This window comes from Pongo pygmaeus, chromosome 16, assembly GCF_028885625.2.
Source record: "Pongo pygmaeus isolate AG05252 chromosome 16, NHGRI_mPonPyg2-v2.0_pri, whole genome shotgun sequence".
Taxonomy (NCBI): domain Eukaryota; kingdom Metazoa; phylum Chordata; class Mammalia; order Primates; family Hominidae; genus Pongo; species Pongo pygmaeus.
In genome coordinates, this window is record NC_072389.2 from 2,040,087 (window position 1) to 2,058,068 (window position 17,982).

The 17,982-nt window shown below is 40.1% G+C and overlaps 1 long non-coding RNA gene across 4 annotated transcripts in view; it reads right to left on the reverse strand.

Annotated features, from left to right (window-relative positions):
• Positions 1 to 3,187: 3,187 nt before the first annotated feature.
• The window catches only part of LOC134738255 (uncharacterized), a 31,490-nt gene continuing 16,695 nt past the window's right edge, over positions 3,188 to 17,982 (reverse strand). For 2 of the 4 annotated variants that reach the window (XR_010123866.1, XR_010123862.1), the window contains 2 exons: positions 17,474 to 17,549; positions 7,343 to 15,720 (listed from right to left, as the gene is read on the reverse strand). This is a non-coding gene — a long non-coding RNA (uncharacterized LOC134738255). Of the gene's footprint in view, positions 4,981 to 7,342; positions 15,721 to 17,473; positions 17,550 to 17,982 lie in introns of those variants that run through there. The other 2 variants (XR_010123863.1, XR_010123864.1) reach the window with 2 other exon arrangements.

Sequence of the window (17,982 nt, forward strand, 5' to 3'; positions counted from 1 at the left end):
GTCAGTGGAGCTTCAAAGGCATGAAAACATTTATAAATGCATTAATTTGGTGGATTTTGAATACAATTAAGTAGTAATATATTTCATTTGCTAAAAATTATTACTTACCAAATTCTTCAGCAGAATGAGTGTAGCACATTTCCCAAGTCTGTTTTTTATTTGTTTGAGAGGTGATTTCAAGCAGACTCTCACAGCTTACTGTTGGAAATGCTACCGGGTGTAAAGACAGGGATAGTCTCTCTTCCACTACAGTGGTAGGAAATGAAAACATATCCACAAGCAAGTGAGGTAGATTAATTGTAAAATTACATAAATTTATCACATCAGTTATTCTTTTTTTCAAAACAGAGAACTTGTGCAAGTGAATATCTCTGTTCCATATGCTGCCATCTGGGTGTCTGAGGGTAATGCTAAGTTTTAGGAGCTGAGACTTGGCACCCCCTGGAAGTGTTCACATATGATTAATTGTTTACTAAATGATTTGTTATGAACATAATTAAATTACATATTTATTTTCTGAAAGCGATAGACACTTTGGCTTTTCTTGATGAGTTATAAGATGTAAGCCCCTTATAATGTTCTTTTTTATTTTATTTTATTTTTTACATGTAGTTTCACTCTTGTTGCCCAGGCTGGAGTGCAATGGCACGACCTCGGCTCACTGCAACCTCCACTTCCCGGGTTCAAGCGATTCTCCTGCCTCGGCCTCCCGAGTAGCTGGGATTACAGGCATACACCAACACACCCGGCTAATTTTGTATTTTTAGTAGAGACGGGGTTTCTTCATGTTATTCAGGCTGGTCTCAAACTCCTGACCTCATGTCATCTGCCCGCCTCGGCCTCCCAAAATGCAGGGATTACAGGCATGAGTCACCATGCCCGGCCATAATTTCCTCTCATTTATACCTTAGTTTTGAATAATTTTTGCTGGATTCTTCACACATGAAGTATTTTTTAAATTGAAAACTAACTGAATGACTCTAACTGGTAAGTAGAGGTCTTAGACCATTGACTAAAAGCTAAGGCCCACCTTGATCCAGCAAAAGGGGACCACTTAAGGCCCAGTTGATTATTCCTGGGTGTCTGTCCTGCAGGTGTCCAAGCCTGCTCACACCAACCATGGAAGGAGCCTTTGTCACTGCCAGAAGATATATAGCCTTGGTAAGCTGGAAGTTCACAGGCAGATGCAGTTGAGGTTGAGATAGAAGAAATGTTGGGAGATTCTTTCTAGAATGGAATTGTTATTGTCCTAAGACTGTTTCTAGACTTGGTCTAAGAAGATACCTAAGAAGCATTGCAACAAAGAAAAACTACAAATGATTAGATCTTTGAGAATCTCAAAGGTTAGGTGGAAAAGGGCTTTATTTCATAGGGAGGAGAAAACAAGTTTACAAAGAAGGTAGGAAGGGAAGCACAGGATGGAGGGTAGCAAAATCTGATCCCAGATAGAAGTCAGCCTGTTCTTAGGAAGGGTATGTATAAATAAGGGTTGTAGGTTTGCTGAGGCTGTGGGTGAGTCAAAGTTCACGGGCTGGTTGGAAGAAGAGAAACAAGCAAAATTTTTGTAACGAGTACTTTGTTTTGACCACTGAAGACTAAATTACTGAATGATTGTTCATTTTTAAAAATAGGAATTTGCAATCTGTGTCCATCTTCATGAGAGTTTAGAAAAAACAGCGGGGAGCATCCCCAAAGTCATAATGGGAAGCACGTTTCTCTTCACTAGGCTGTTCTTTGAGAATACAAAGAATGGGGGAATTTCTTTGAATATAGCTATTTCCAGGATTACCTTCACACACAACTGTTCCTTGCCCTAGACATCTCTTCCATTTGGCTGTTTCTGAGTTATATTTTTATAACAAAGTGGTAAATATAATTAGAGTTATTTGTTGTTTTTTTTAAGTAATTCTGTCAAATTATTTATCTTGAAAAGGGGTTTATGGGAGTCTCAGATTCATAGGAGGTAGCTCAGAAATATAGATGGGCTTCCGGGATATGTGACTGTCCTCAGCGGTGATGTGAGACTGAGCCCTGAATTTGTGGGGTCTGTGCGAACTCTAACTTGTGTCAGAATTAAATTTTGGGGCAACAAATGGGTGTTGGAGAATCAGTGGGTTTTCAGGGAACTTTACACCTTCAGGATCAAAAGTGTTGTAAGAAGAAAGACAATGTGGGGGCCTCTGCTGGAGAGAGACTCCAGGTGTCTCGGGGAAGGTAGGCTCTGCTCTGCACACAGCCTGCTACACCATGCACTGCCCTGTGGTTCCAGGCATCCTCCCAGGGTGAGAAGGACCAAGGACTCTGAGGGAAGAATTTCTGAGAACAGATGCCCTCTTCCCTCCTGCCAACCTTAGGCCACCACATGTTTTTCACCCACCGAAAATACGCACTGCGTGTTGATGTGTTCAAGCCCCTCCCAGGACAGGGCTTCGGCATCAAGATTGTTGCCACGCTACCTTTCCTCATAAACTTTCCCACCAAAAACCCACACACGTGCCTACAAGACTCCTGGCATATGCTCTACCTCAGACACCGTATCTGCAGTGGCAACCTGGTTTTTTCACCATCCCAGGTTTCTGTGCCACCTGATCACAATCTCACCTTCCTGCATGAACATAGAAATAAATCAGAACAAAGTTTCACCTGGGTCAGTATCTGTACCATGAACCAGTCCTTCCACCAACCCTGTACTGTCTCCCAATTGTGGGTTCTTAATAGCACTTTCCCCTCTTTTACCTTCTAGTTCACCTCAAACCTTTTTTTAATATGCACAGAGTGTGCCCAAGGCCACCCTTCAGTTGCCTGAATCCAGCACCTACTAAAATTCAGATGTCCAATAGTTCAAGACCATGGACCTAGACCAACTTTCTGCAGACGGAAATACAAGTTAGAAATGAGAGGCTCTATTCTCCCATTTGAAAATAAAAACAATATAGTTTTTCCTTTTCCCTTTTCTTAAACAATGTAATTTAGAAAACTTTTATTATTAATTTTTTGAGACAGAATCTTACTCTTTTACTTAGTCTAAAGTGCAATGGCGTAATCACAGCTCACTATAACCTTAACCTTTTGGGTTTGAGCAGTCCTCCTGCTTCAACCTCTTAATTACCTAGGACTATAGGCATGCACTACCATGCCTGGCTAACTTTATTTATTTTTTTTTTTTTTCAAGACAGTGTCTTGCTCTGTGGGCCAGGCTAGAGTGTAGTGGCATGATCTTAGCTCGATGCAACTTCCGCCTCCCGGGTTCAAGCAATTCTCCTGCCTCAACCTTTTGAGTAGCTGGGATTACAGGTGCAAACCACCATGCCTGGTTTACTTTTTATTGTTATTATTTTTAGGAGAGAAAGGGTTTCACCATTTTGGCCAGGCTGGTCTCTAACCCCTGACCTCATTATCCACCTGCTTCCGACTCCCAAAGTGCTGGGATTACAGACGTGAGCCAACATGCCCAGCCATATTTATTTTAGTTTATTTTTTTATGGTGACAGAATTTCACCATATTGCCTGCACTGGACTCAAACATTTGGCTTCAAGAGATCCTCCTGCCTTGGCCTCCCCAAATGTTGGGATTACAGGCATGAACCACCTTGTCTGGCCTGGTAAACTTTTATATGTACCTTTTTTTCTCTGCTTTTTGAAATATAAGCAAATCATTTTAACAGCTAAATAAGCCTTTTGCCATTCTTCGTGACACAGAATTGTCTTTATCTAAGACCTGGAAACTATTGTTTTATTTTTTAATTTGGCAAGGATTTATCTATTTTTTTATTTTCTGTCTTTTGAAGTAGGCACAGCTCAGTACAGTGGCTCATGTTTTTATTCCCAGTGCTTTGGGAGGCTGAGATGAGGGAATTGCTTGGGCCAAGGAGTTTGAGACCAGCCTGGGCAGCATAATGAGATTCCTTCTTTATAAATAATTAAAATAAACTAGCAGGCCATGGTGGCACAGGAGGCTCAGGTGAGAGAATCACTAGAGCCTAGGAGTTGGAGGCTTCAATGAGCCATGATCACACCACTCTACCACTATGCTCCAGCTTGGGTGACAGAGGGAGACCTTGTCTCTAAATAAATAAGTATATTAAAAAATGTGTTTTTCCATACATATAAATAAGTAAACAGATAAATAAAATAGACATGGATTTGCTTAGAATAAAGCTAATTATAAGATAACAGAAAAGTGAGCACCAAAGATGGGCTTCACCCTAGCAAATGATTCCAGCCTATTAGGACACTCACAGAATATTCCCTGCAGCATGACGGACATGAAAGTAGAATGTCATCATGTCAGGCTGCACCAGCATCGGAAGACTAAACGCTGTGGGGAAGAACCTCCCTTATAGAATATTATCAAAAGGTGAGAGCCCAGCTCCTGCCCTGATGGGCTACAGAGATGAGTTCTTGAGATAATACATTGCAGAAACATGCATAGAGTAGTTTAACCTTTGTTGTATGTAACACTTTCTCCATTTTCCTGCGAAATCCTCCCTAGTAATACTGTTAGCTTTTAAGTTTTGAGGGTCTGGTAGGACAGAAGCTGCATTCTGCAGGAGATACCTGGGGCAGGAAACTAATACAAACTGCAGCCACAGGAGTAAATACTCATGGCCTAATGTAAAATGAAAACAACACAAAAGTCTTTACTGTTATTCACACAAGAGTGTGAACAGAAACTTTCCACATAACCAATTGCCACTGAGACTGATGAAGGCCAGATCCCACTGAAACAAGACTATGAGTTACTCATGGGAAGGCCGTAGGACAAAGCCCAGAAATTTTCATATTTGAGTCTGGGTCCTGGGTCTGTCCCGGTCTTCTCGGGTTTCTGTCTGTAGAGACTCCTATGTGGCTTCTCTCAGCACAGCCCGGTGCTGGCTGTGGTTGTTGGTTTAGTGCACCTGATCTTTTTCCAAAGAGAGGGAGGAGTTGGCCACATCAAACAGCTCCTCATCAATCTGAATGCATCTTTGTAAAAAGTGCCTAGAAACAACGCAAAGAAAAGTCAGTGGTCTGCCTTGTTTTCACCATATGTGACACCTCCATTAGAAATTCTGCTTTTCTCTACACTCCAGCCAGGGTGACAGAAGGAGAATTCATCAAAAGAAAGAGTGAGAGAGAGAAGGAAAGAAAGAAAGGGAAAGAAAGAAAGAGAAAGAAAGAAAGAAGAAAGAAAGAAAGAGAAAGAAAGAAAGAAAAAGAGAAGAGAAGAAAGGAGAAAAGAAAAGGAAAGAAAAGAAAAGGAAAGAAAAAAGAAAAGGAAAGAAAAGAAAAGAAATTCTGCTCTTCAGATTAGGCACTTAAGGAGAATCTGTATAAATCTCCATCAAGGAAGGAAACCAGAGGACAAGTTAAAGTCTTGGAATTCACATCTGAGTACACAGACTCGTTCTCCAACGCTCTTCTATTTATTCTGCCAGCTATGGCCTGGGTATGAACACGACAGATACACAAGGGTTCCAACACCTGACAATCTGCTTCAGTCCAAGAAGAGTGCCCGCCCTCTTGTTCCCCCTACAACTCATGGTACCAAGAAGTGGTGTGGGACTGCCCAGATGAGTTGACAAGAGAGGCCTGGTGTGGAGGGGCCTGTCTTGGGCTGCCCTGTGTTATTTGTAGGTGCACCCGGCCAATAGCCAGGGGCATGAGGGATGAAGGCTGACTTGACATCCATGCTATCAGATAAGACTTTTACCTTGAGCCTTTGTAAGGCCAAAACTCAGAAATTTCAGGGCACAGTGAAAGAACATCTCACACTCTTGAGCATCTCTCACCACCAGAGGTGGATACAGAGCTGTCTCAAGAATGTGGATTCCTGGTTTCTTAACTGCTGTTGGGTTCTGTCACCAAGAAAGTGTGTTAAACTCTTCAAGATTCCATCTACTGGGCCCCTTGTTTCTGTAAGACCTACCGAAAGGCCCCACTCTGCTACTGATGGCTCAGTCTCCTCTTACATGGCAACTCTTTATTTGTACACAATTAGGCAAACACAACTTCCCCTTAATTCCCTGGAAAGAACTAAATGCAGCCTGGGTTCCAGGATAGAAGACATAGCGGGAAAATAACCTTGTTTATCTTACCATCTCTGGGACCCAATAAAAGTCACTGTGTATTCGAGGCTTCCCCAGCCTCCTAGCATGCACAGTGGGGATGATGCTAACATGTACTTCGTATGCAATGTATTAGGTGTATATAAGATAAGACATAAAAATAATGATGTGGTGTCACCTGTAGATGATGCACACACTTAGAGATGGAAGCATTAGGAGAATAGGTGGGAGGTAGCATGGGCCACAACTCAAACAGGCTTGGGGTCTGGCAGGGTGATCCTGGGAATGTCACTTCTCCACTGGCCATCAGTTTCATTCTGCTCCAGTATGAAGTTGAAATTAAATGTAGATATTGTCCTCTGGTATTCATATGGTTTAGCTGCTTGTCCCCACCCAAACCTCATTGTGTATTATAACCCCCAGGTGTTAAGGGAAAAACCTGAGGGGAGTTGATTGGATTATGGGGACGGGTTTTCCTCGTGCTGTTCTTGTGATAGTGAGTTCTCACGAGATCTGATAGTTTCATAAGCATCTGCTATATCCCCTGCTCTCACTCACTTCACTTGTCAGCCACTGTAATTGGAAGGTTTCTGAGGTGCCCCCCCAATTATGTGGAACAGTGAGTCAACTAAATTCTTTTTTATGTTACCCAGTCTCAGGTACTTCATCATTGCAGTATGAGAATGGACTAATACAGGAATTCAACTTTACAGTGCTTTCTCTTTATATTTAGAATCATATCCATGTGCCTTATCACGCCTATGACAGGGGAAGTCTTCACAAAGTCTCCCAGTACTAGATGGTTAGTGACTCAGTTTTTTATCGAATAAAATGGCCTACTGCCTCATGCCAGTAGTATGGCCCTTCGGTTTTGAGGAAAATATCATCTTGTAGGTTGGCCAACAAGGAGACAGGAGTCCAGATCAAATTTGTTTTGTTATACTGGCTTTAAGGCAGTGATTAGAAAAGGCCTAAGAAGTGGGTTCTGTAGGGGATTGCTGGAAGGGAAGCAGGAATATGGAAAGTCATGAGACATACACAGTCATCTCTTCTTGCTTCCTCACAGGTCACATGCAAATTCAGGGAGAGTTAGTATGAAACACACAACGGAAATTTGGGCTCTAACATCTACAAACTGATTCTTCATGGACTTCTGTTGGCCATATTGGTTCCAACAATTTCAGCCAATGTTTAAAACCTCATAAGCAGATACAATGTTAGTGTTTCAACAAGACTTTTCCTATCTTTCATTCTGAAGATCCGTTTTTTAAGTCATTTTTTTAACAGTGTAGGGAGCACAAATTCATCTTCTGTCCAATGAAATACAGAAAAGGATTTCACTTTTGTATCAGTTCAGGCTGCTATGCCAAAGAACCATAGATAGGCAGCTTATAGACAACAGGACTTAATTTCTCATACTTCCAGAGGTTCAAATTTGAGATCAGGGTGTCAGCATGGTTGAGCTCTGGTGATGACTCGCTTCTGAATTTCAGACTGCACACTTCAGGTTTTATCCTCATTTTGTAGAAGGAGGATGAGAGCCCTCTACAGTTTCTTGTATAAAGCCAGTAATCTCTATACGAGGGTCCCACCCTCAGGGGTTAATTACATCCTACTTCCTTATAGCATTACACCGGGGGTTACAATTTTAACACAAATATAGAGGAAAAATTATTGTAACTCTCAAGTCTTTTTTTCTCTCTTTTTTTTTTTTGTATTTGTTTTTGTTTTTGAGACACAGTTTCGCTCTTGTATCCCAGGCTGGAGTGCAGTTGTGCAATCTCGGCTTATTGGAACCTTCTCCTCTCAGGTTCAAGTGATTCTCCTGCCTCAGTCTCCCAAGTAGCTGGGATTACAGGCATGTGCCACCACACCTGGCTCATTTTGTATTTTTAGAAGAGACGGTGGTTTCACCATGTTGTCCAGCCTGGTTTCAAACAGCTGACCTCAGGCGATCCGCCCGTCTCAGCATCCCAAAGTGCTGGGATTACAGGTGTGAGCCACGGCACGCTGTCAAGATTTTTTTAAAGCTCTCATTTTTCTCCTACTGGGTTTTTCCTGTTTGCGCCCTCGATCTTTCTCTCTGTCTCTTTTTGTGTAAACCTTTTTGTCTAATTCTCTGTCTCTATTGTATTCCTCAAACACAGAAAGCAAGCTCCAATGTTATGAGATGCTCCATGTAGAGACCCACATAACAAAGAGCTTAGGGGGTGCTCAGACCAGTAGAGAGAAGGAAAGTCAGGCTGTCTGTCCACACTAAACCCTGCCAATTTTCACACGAGTCAGCTTAAAGGCTCATACTTTCCCAGTCCAGCTTCAGTTAAGACCACAGCCCCAGTCTCATAAAAGACCTGAAGGCAGAGGTAGCCAGCTGAACTGTGTCCAGATTCTGGTCCACACAAATTATGAGATATTATATGTCGTTGAAAAGTCCCGAGTTTTAGGGCAATGTTGTCAGAAAGGAGCAGATATCTAACCTCATCTCCCAGGTCCTAGGATTCCCCATTCCTCTGCTTATATCTTCCTCAGGCTGTCTGAAGCCAAACTAGTTCCTTTGTAACCTCTGTCAAAGTCACACCTATGAGTCTCTTCACTAAGGGTGGCTTCTCCCTGACACATGCTTGTGCAGATGCCTTCCTGTTGTCATCCTCATCATGGATTAAAAGTCACCCCAGTGAGGCCTGAGGTCCTCCCATGCAATAATTTTCCAGCTGTTCTTCTCAACAATCTACTTTATATTATAGCCCTTGCTCTTTTCTTTCACATATACTTGCTTTAGTGCTTTTGTCCAGCTGTCCTCAGACTGTTTGGTCCTGGGTTGGGGGGTGCAGGCATGATGTAATAATTTTCTCTACCACATGTTGGACCCACCAGGTTAGCTGGCAAAGGGTGAGTGCAAGGGAAAACAGACTGGCTGTGGTTATATGGGGGATCTCTCATATCCCTTCCTCTTTTCACCACATGATAATGTGGAGATCACTCATAACAACATGAGGTGTGTGACTCTTACTTGTTCCAGCTGCTCCAGCAAAGCTCAGTGGGCACCAGAAACAGCAGGCTGTAACCACCTCCAGACCATCACTAACACTACAGCCCCATGAAGGAGCACTATGGAACAAATCAGGTACGTTGATTTTTCTGTCCTCAAGACACTGGTTCTTCAATGTCCTAGGGGAAAAAGTAGCAGGATCTGAAGGTCCCAAGTATAATGAGTGACCTAGGAATCCCCTTTTGCCCTCTCTTTGCCTCCACCTTTTCGGTTGTGCTATTTACTCATGAGGTATCCTCCCCTTATCCAGTGAAATCATTTTCTACCACTTTCAAATGAGGACCTTAAGAACCCAACAGTAGCTGGGAATTTCGTGGACTTCAGCCTCGGAGTCCAATGCTCTGGCACATTTAACTCTGTCTCATCTTCATCTACCCAAGAAGCCTCTCAAATGGCCATGCTTCCCTCTGATTTGAAGGACCTGCAGAGAGTGGATGCATTTTTTCAGTCTCAGAGCAAGAATTCTGGCAGGCAGACACTTATGAGTATGTGAAATCGTCGAGGTCACCCACTTCAGGCACTCCTTTTTATGAGGAAGAAAACAGGCTTTCCTGTAGGCATTGTCTACATTAGGCTGAGGTGGAGCATAGCTCATTTTACTTCCAGGTGCCCTCAGAGCTGGATGCAGAACCCCAGTCCTGTCATCTTGAAACTGACATGGAGAGGTCCCCATGTGAAAAGAACCCTGGATTTGCTCATTTTTTGTGCCCTTGAATGTGTAGCTACAGACTCTAATTTCCAAAACAAACCTGATAGGTGGGATGGAGCCAAGGCCTAGGAAGCTGGAGCCCTCCCTAATGCTCTGGAGCCTGCCTACCTCCTGAGATCTGGACAAGTCCCTGCCCCTTTTGGGACCTCAATTTCCCAATTGTAATGAGAAATTAAATGTAAAACTGCATAAGCATATGCTCTGTGAGAATTTGGTGTCAGAGTCCTCAAAACTGGATGATATATTGGGATGGGGTGGGTTTGGGCCCCATGGGTTCTCAGGCCTCCTGTCATACCCAGTGCAGTAGGTGTAGAGCTCTGGACAGCCAGGTCTTCTTTCCTGAGCCAGCTGATTACAATACGATGGACCAAGGGCTCTCATCTTAAATATGGTTTCACAGGATAACCCACATTCAGCCACCACCTGCTCTGTGCTTCCTATATTTTGGGGAGTTGATGAAAACCCCCAGAATATTGAGGGAGCCCTAGAAACTAGAATTGTGGGCTTGGAGAAAAGAAAAAAAACGCTTTTCTGTTTCTACCATACTGTAGAATCTTTTGTGAAATATTTAATTTTGATTATATCTGAACTTGATAATATGTTCATGGTTTAACAGCTGCTTAAATTTATTTTTTCTGTGAAGTGTGGTATAATGTATTTGCCATGTTTTAAATGAACTTCTAAAAGCTCTCTTCAGAGTGGAAATATGAGCATCTTTGTGATATAAACTGCACAAATTTGTTGCCAGTTTGTTATTTTTGTTTTTGTTAAAATGTTTTGTTTTATTCTGGTTTGGATGTCTTTTGGGGTTTTGTTTTGTGGCTATTTATTACTACAATGTAATTTCTCCTCTAATTGACTGACAGGTTTGTACATTCTCAATAAAATATTTTGGTAAAATCTTTGTAAATACTGTGTAGTCAATTTTACATTACAGAAACATAAAACAGTCAAGACTATCATGATGAAAAAGAAAGACTGAGGACTTAAAAATAAAATATGACACAGCTAAAGTAGTGTGTAAAGGGAAACTTATAGCACTAAATGCCCACAAGTGAAAGCAGACAAGGTCTAAAATAGACACCATAACATCACAATTAAAAATACTAGGGAAACAAGAGCAAACAAATTCAAAAGATAGCAGAAGACAAGATTTAAGATCAGAGCAGAATTGAAGGAGATAGAGACACAAAAAGCCCATCAAAAAAATCAATGAATCCAGGAGCTGGTTTTTTGAAAAGATCAAGAAAATAAATAAACTTCTAGCCAGACTAATAAGGAAGAAGAGAATAATCAAATACATGATAAAGGGGATATAACCATTGATCTCACAGAAATAAAAAGTATCATTAAAGAATATTATAAATACCTCTTTGCAAATTAACTAGAAAATCTAGACGAAATGGATAAATTCCTGGACACGTATACCCTCTCAAGTCCAAACCAGTAAGAAGTCGAATCCCTGAATAGGCCAATAACAAGTTCTAAATTTGAGACAGTAATTACTAGCCTACCAACCAAAAGAAGTCCAGGACCAGACGGATTCACACCCGAATTCCACCAAAGGTACAAGGAGGAGCTGGTACCATTCCTTCTGAAACTATTTCAAACAATAGAAAAAGGGGTACTCCTCCCTCACTCATTTTATGTGGCCAGCATCATCCTGAAACCAAAACCTGGCAAAGGCACAACAAAAAAAGAAAATTTCAGGCCTGTATCCCTCATGAACACCGACGCGAAAATCCTCAATAAAATACTGACAAACAGAATCCAGCAGCACATCAAAAAGGTTATCCACCACGATCTAGTCAGCTTAATCCCTGGGATGCAAAGCTGATTCAACATATGCAAATCAATAAATGTAATCCATTACATAAACAGAACAAATGACAAAAACCTCATGATTATCGCAATAGATGCAAAAAAGACCTTCAATAAAATTCCACACCTCTTCATGGTAAAAACTCTCAATGAATTATGTATTGATGGAACGTATCTCAACATAATAAGAGTTATTCATGACAAATGCAGAGCCAATATCATACTGAATGGGCAAAAACTGGAAGCATTCCCTTTGAAAACCTGCACAAGACAAGAACACCTGCTCTCCCCACTCCTATTCAATAAAGTACTGAAACTTCTGGCAACCAGCCAAAGAAAGAAAGAAATAAAGCATATTCAAATAGGAAGTCAAATTGTCTCTGTTTGCAGATGACAGGATTGTATATCTAGAAAACCCCATCATCTCAGCCCAAAATCTCCTTAAACTCATAAGCAACTTCAGCAAAGTCTCAGGATACAAAATCAATGTTCAAAAATCACAAGCATTCCTATACGCAATAATAGGCAAACAGAGAGCCAAATCATGTGTGAACTCTCATTCGCAGTTGCTACAAAGGGAATAAAATACCTAGGAATCCAACTTAAAAGGGATGTAACGGACTTCTTCAAGGAGAACTACAAACCGCTGCTCAAGGAAATGAAAGAGGACACAAACAAACGGAAAACAATCCGTGCTCATGGATAGGAAGAATCAATATTGTGAAAATGGCCATATTGCACAAAGAAATTTATAAATTCAGTGCTATCCCCATTAAGCTGCTGTTGACTTTCTTTACAGAATTAGAAAAAAAAAAATACTTTAAATTTCATATGGAATCAAAAAAGATCCTGCATAGACAAGACAACCCTAAGTAAAAAGAACAAAGTTGGAGGCATCATGCTAGCTGTCTTCAAACTATACTAAAAGGCCACAGTAACCAAGACAGGATGGTACTAGTGACAAAACACAGGATCTTACTCTATCTCCTGGGACAGAGTGCAGTGGTGCAATCACAGCTCACTGTATCCTCAAATTTCTGAAGTCAAGCAGTCATGCCACCTATGTATCCTGAGTAAATATGACCACAGTTGTGCACACTACCACTCCTGTATAGTTTCTTTAAAAAAAATTTGTACAAACAGAATGTTGCTATATTGCTTCGGCTGGTCTGAAACTCATGGCCTCAGGCAATCCTATTGCCTCGGCTTGTCTCAAACTCGTGGTCTCAGGCAATCCTACTGCCTCAGTCTGAAAGTGCTGGCATGAGCCACCATACCTGGAATTTCTTCTCTTTTAAGAAAAAAGGACTTTAAATAATTAATAGTAAAATAAAACAAAGAAAAATATTGCATAACAATAAAGAGTTCTATTCAACAAGAAGTCTTATTTATCCTAAATGTAGATGCACCCAACTTTGGGGAACATAGAGTTATACAACAAGTACTGCTAGACCTACAATAAGACTCAAGTAGACACACAATAATAGTAGGGGAATGCAACTCGCCACTAAGTGTTTGACAGATTATCTAGGCAGAAACTTAACGAAGAAATTCTGGAGTTTGATTTGACACATGATCAATTGAAACTAATAGACATTTAGAGTATACGCCACACATCATCTATGGAAAGTAAATTCTTCTCATCTGCTCACAGAATATAAGCTAGGATTGACCACTTCCTAGCCATAAAGCAATTATCCATACATTTTTTAAAAATTAAAATTATGCCAACCATACTGTCAGGCCACAATGGAACAAAGATAAAAATCAATGCCAAGAAAGTCTCACAAAATCACAGAATGATATTGAAATTAAACAACTTGCTCCTGAATGAATTTTGGGTAAACAAGAAAATTGAGGCAGAAAATTAAAAAAATTTTGAAATAGATGAAGAGACACAATATAACAAAATGTCTGGGATGTAGGAAAAGCACTGTTAAGAGGAAAGTTGAGAGTGCTAAATACCTACATCAAGAAGTTAGGAAGATCTCAAACTAACAATTTAAAATCACACTTAGAGAAACTAGAAAACTAAAATCAAACTAACCCCAAAGCTAGCAGAACGGGAAAAATATTCACAACCTATGAACCTGACAAAATCTAATACTCAGAACCTATAAGAAACTTAAAGAATTCACAAGCAAAAAATTATCCCATAAAAAAGTGGGCAAAAACAGACACTGTTGAAAAGAATACATACAAGTGGCCAAATAACATGAAAAATGCTCATCATCACTAACCATCAAGGAAATGTAAATAAAAACCACAATAAGACACCATCGTACACCAGTTAGAATGGCTTTTGTTAAAACGTAAGATGATAATAGATGTTGAAGAGGTTTTAGAGGGAAAAAAATCACTTATACACTGTTTATAGGAATACAAATTAGTTCAGCCACTGTGGAGAGCAGCTTGGAGCCTTTCCAAATAACTGAGAGTTAAACTATGATTCAACCCAGCAATTTCACCGCTGGGTATATACCCAGAAGAGAATAAATTCTTCTACCAAAATAGCACATGCACTTGTTTGTTCATCACTACACTATTTATAAGAGGAAAGACATGAATCAACCTAGGTGCCTATTAATGGTAATTTTTTTTTTTTTTGAGATGAAATCTCACTCTGTTGCCCAGGCTGGAGTGCAGTGGCACGATCACAGCTCTCTACAAACTTCGTCTCCCAGGTTCAAGCAATTCTTCTGCCTCAGCCACCCGAGTAGCTGGGACTATAGGCCCATGCCACCACGCCCGGCTAACTTTTATATTTTCAGTAGAGACGGGGTTTCATTATGTTGTCCAGGATGGTCTCGATCTCCTGACCTCATGATCCACCTACATCAGCCTCCCAAAGTGCTGGGATTACAGGCGTCAGCCACCGTGTCCAGCCTATTAATGGTAAATTGAATATAAAAAGTGTCACATGTACACCAATACTACTTAGCAAAAAAAAAAAAACAAAAAACAAACAAAAAAAAACTTGTACTTTGCAGCAACGTTAATAGAACTAAAGGCCATTATACACAGCAAATGAATGCAGAAATGGAAAACGAAAATACTGCATGTTCTCACTTATAAATGGAAATTAACACCAGGTACAAATGGATATATAAAAAAAATAATAGACAACTCTTAGAGGGTGGAGAGAGGGAGGAACCAAGAACTGAAAAACTGTATACTTAGTACTATGTTCACTGCCTGGGTGATGGAATTCCTCACATTTCAAACCTCAGCATTATAAAAAATACCCATGTAAAAAACCTGTGTAGGTACCTCCTAAATCTAAAATAAATTTGAAATTCTAAAAAGAGGTCTTACTCTCTCACCCAGACAGGAATACAATACCATGATTATAGCTCAATGCTGTCTCATATTCCTGGGGAACTCAAGCAATAGTCTTACATCAGCCTTCAACTTTCTGAGACTACAGGAACATTCCGCCATGCATGACTAATCTGTAGAAATATTTTTTACATACAGCTTCTCACAATATTGCCCAGGGTGGTCTCAAACTCCTGGCCTTAAGTAATTGATATTGTTTGGCTCTGTGTCCCCGACCAAATCTCACCTTGAATTGTAATAATCCCCACATGTCCTGGGAGGGACCCAGTAGGAGGCAATTGAATCATGGGGGTGGGATTTTCCCGTGCTGTCCTTTCAATAATGGTGAGACCTCCCTAACCATGTGAAACTGGAGACCATTAAACCTTTTTTCATGATAAATTACCTAGTCTTGTTTTTGTCCTTATTAGCAGCATGAGAATGGTTTAATACAGTAGTCCTCTTGCCTTAGCTTTCAAAGTAGCTGGAATTACATGCACATGTCACTGTGCCTGGCTAAAACACCTAGCTTAAAGATGCTCAGTCAGCTAAAGAAGGACATAGAAAACTAAACAGAAAAATAAAACAATGCATGAAGATAATGAGATTATCAGCGAAGTGATTAAAAGTACAAAATAGAAACATAAAGTGTAGAGCTGAAAAGTAAAATACCTGAATTTAGAGATTCATTAGAAGGTCCAGCAACAGGTTTGATCTAGCAGGAAAAAATCCTTCATGCTTGATAAGAAGTCATTTGAAATTATAGGCTGTGGAGGCTAAAAATAATTTTAAAAATTAAGAGAGCCTAAGGGACTTATGGGATACCATTAAAATGGCCAATATACTTATAATGGGAATTCTAAAATAAAAAGAGAGAAAAGAGAGCAGCAAAGTTATTTCAAGAAACAAACAGTGGCCGAGAACTCTCAAAATTTGAGGGAGAAAATGACCTAAAATTTAATGAAACTTTACCAACTCTAACTATATTCTTTGTTATTATAATGAAGCTGCACAGAATACTTTAATTCTGCTATATATTTGAGATAACAAAGACTTAAAAATGACTGTAAATCTTTGCCAGTAGATTTACAATACAAAACGATATAACTTGTGACACCAAGAAAACACATAGGGAGCCATAAAGAGGCAGGGTTTTGTATGCAATAGTAGTTATTCTTGGTAATAGCTATAGTAACAACAAAGAAAATACCTATAGTACTTAGGGTTTTGAGACTACTCTGGGCAACATGGCAAAACCCTGTCTCTATGAAAAATAACAAAAATTATCAGGAATAGTGGTGCGCCTCTGTGATCCCAGATACTCAGAAGGCTTTGGTGGGAGGATTGTTTGAGTTGAGCCTGAGAGGCAGAGCTTGCAGTAAGCAGAGATTGTGCCACTGCACTCCAGCCTGGGTGACAGAGCAAGACCATGTCAAAAAAAAAAAAAAAGGAAATACCTATAGTATACACGCACGAAGACACACACACACAGAGAGTAGTGAGAAAAGAATTAAAACATGTCACTACAAAAATCAATAATATACTTAGAAAGAGAACAAGAGAGAAAAACAGGAACAAAATAGCTACAGAACCGGCCAGGGGCGGTGGCTCACGCCTGTAATCCTAACAATTTGCGAGGCCGAAGCGGGTGGATCAACGAGGTCAGGAGATCGAGACCATCATGGCTAACACGGTGAAACCCCGTCTCTCCTAAAAATAATAAAAAGAAAAAATAGCCGGGCGTGGTGGCGGGCGCCTGTATTCCCAGCTGCTGGGGAATCTGAGACAGGAGAAAGGCATGAACCAAGGAGACGGAGCTTGCAGTGAGCTAAGATCTCACCACTGCACTCCAACCTAGGCGACAGAGCTTGCAGTGAGCTAAGATCTCACCACTGCACTCCAACCTAGGCGACAGAGTGAGACTGCGTCTCAAAAAAAAAAAAAAGCTAGAGGACCTAAAACAAAAAAGAAACAAAATGCAATAGGAAATCATTCCCTTTTAGTAATTTTTTTATATAAATAAATTACATCAATCAAAAACATACTTTCACTAAATAAATTCATGAAACAAGGTTCAACTCTCTGCTTCCTAGAAAAAAACAAATTATGATCTGGAACACATATAACCCGTACATGAAAGAAAAAAAAATTAAATGCAAAATCAAATATTGTCATGGTAGACAAAATACATATTATATCAAAAACTTCCTCAAGAGACGAGAGGAAATGGACAATAAAAACAACAATAAATGCAACAACAATAAACCGACATACAACAATAAAAGCAACAACATTGAAACAACAAACAACAATAAAAGCAACAACAGCAACATATGTGCCTTACATCACGGTTCCCAAATATATGAAGCAACATTTTACAGAACTGAAACATGAAGTAGCCAGCACCTGATAACTGTAGATGACTTTTATATCTGACTTTTAGTAATGTAAATTAAAAAAAAAACATAAGATGAATAAGTAAACAGAGGATTTCAACAATACAATAGAACAATCAGACCTAACACTCACATTTATATCTCTCCACTCAACAGCAGAATATGCAGTACTTTTAATCACACATGCCACAATATTCCAGATAGACCACCTGTTAAGTTAAAAAACAAATCTTAGTAAATTTAAACGGATGGAATTACACAAATTATTGCTACCTATGATACAATAAAACAAGAAGTTAAAAACACCAGCATGTCAAAGAATAAGTAAAAATTAAACAACAAATTCTCAAACACTCTTGTTCAAGAGGTTGTAGGCTTAATATTGTTAACATGTCACTACTAAAGAAAGTGGTCTACAGATTCAATGTTCTTTCTTTTCTTTTCTTTCTTTTTATCTTGAGATGGAGTTTTGCTCTTGTTGCCCAGGTTGGAGTGCAATGGTGTGATCTCAGTTCACTGCAACCTCCACCTCCTGGGTTCAAGCAATTCTCCTGCCTCAGCCTCCTGAGAAGCTGGGATTACAGGCCTGTGCCACCACACCCGGCTAATTTTGTATTTTTAGTAAAGACGGTGTTTTTCCAT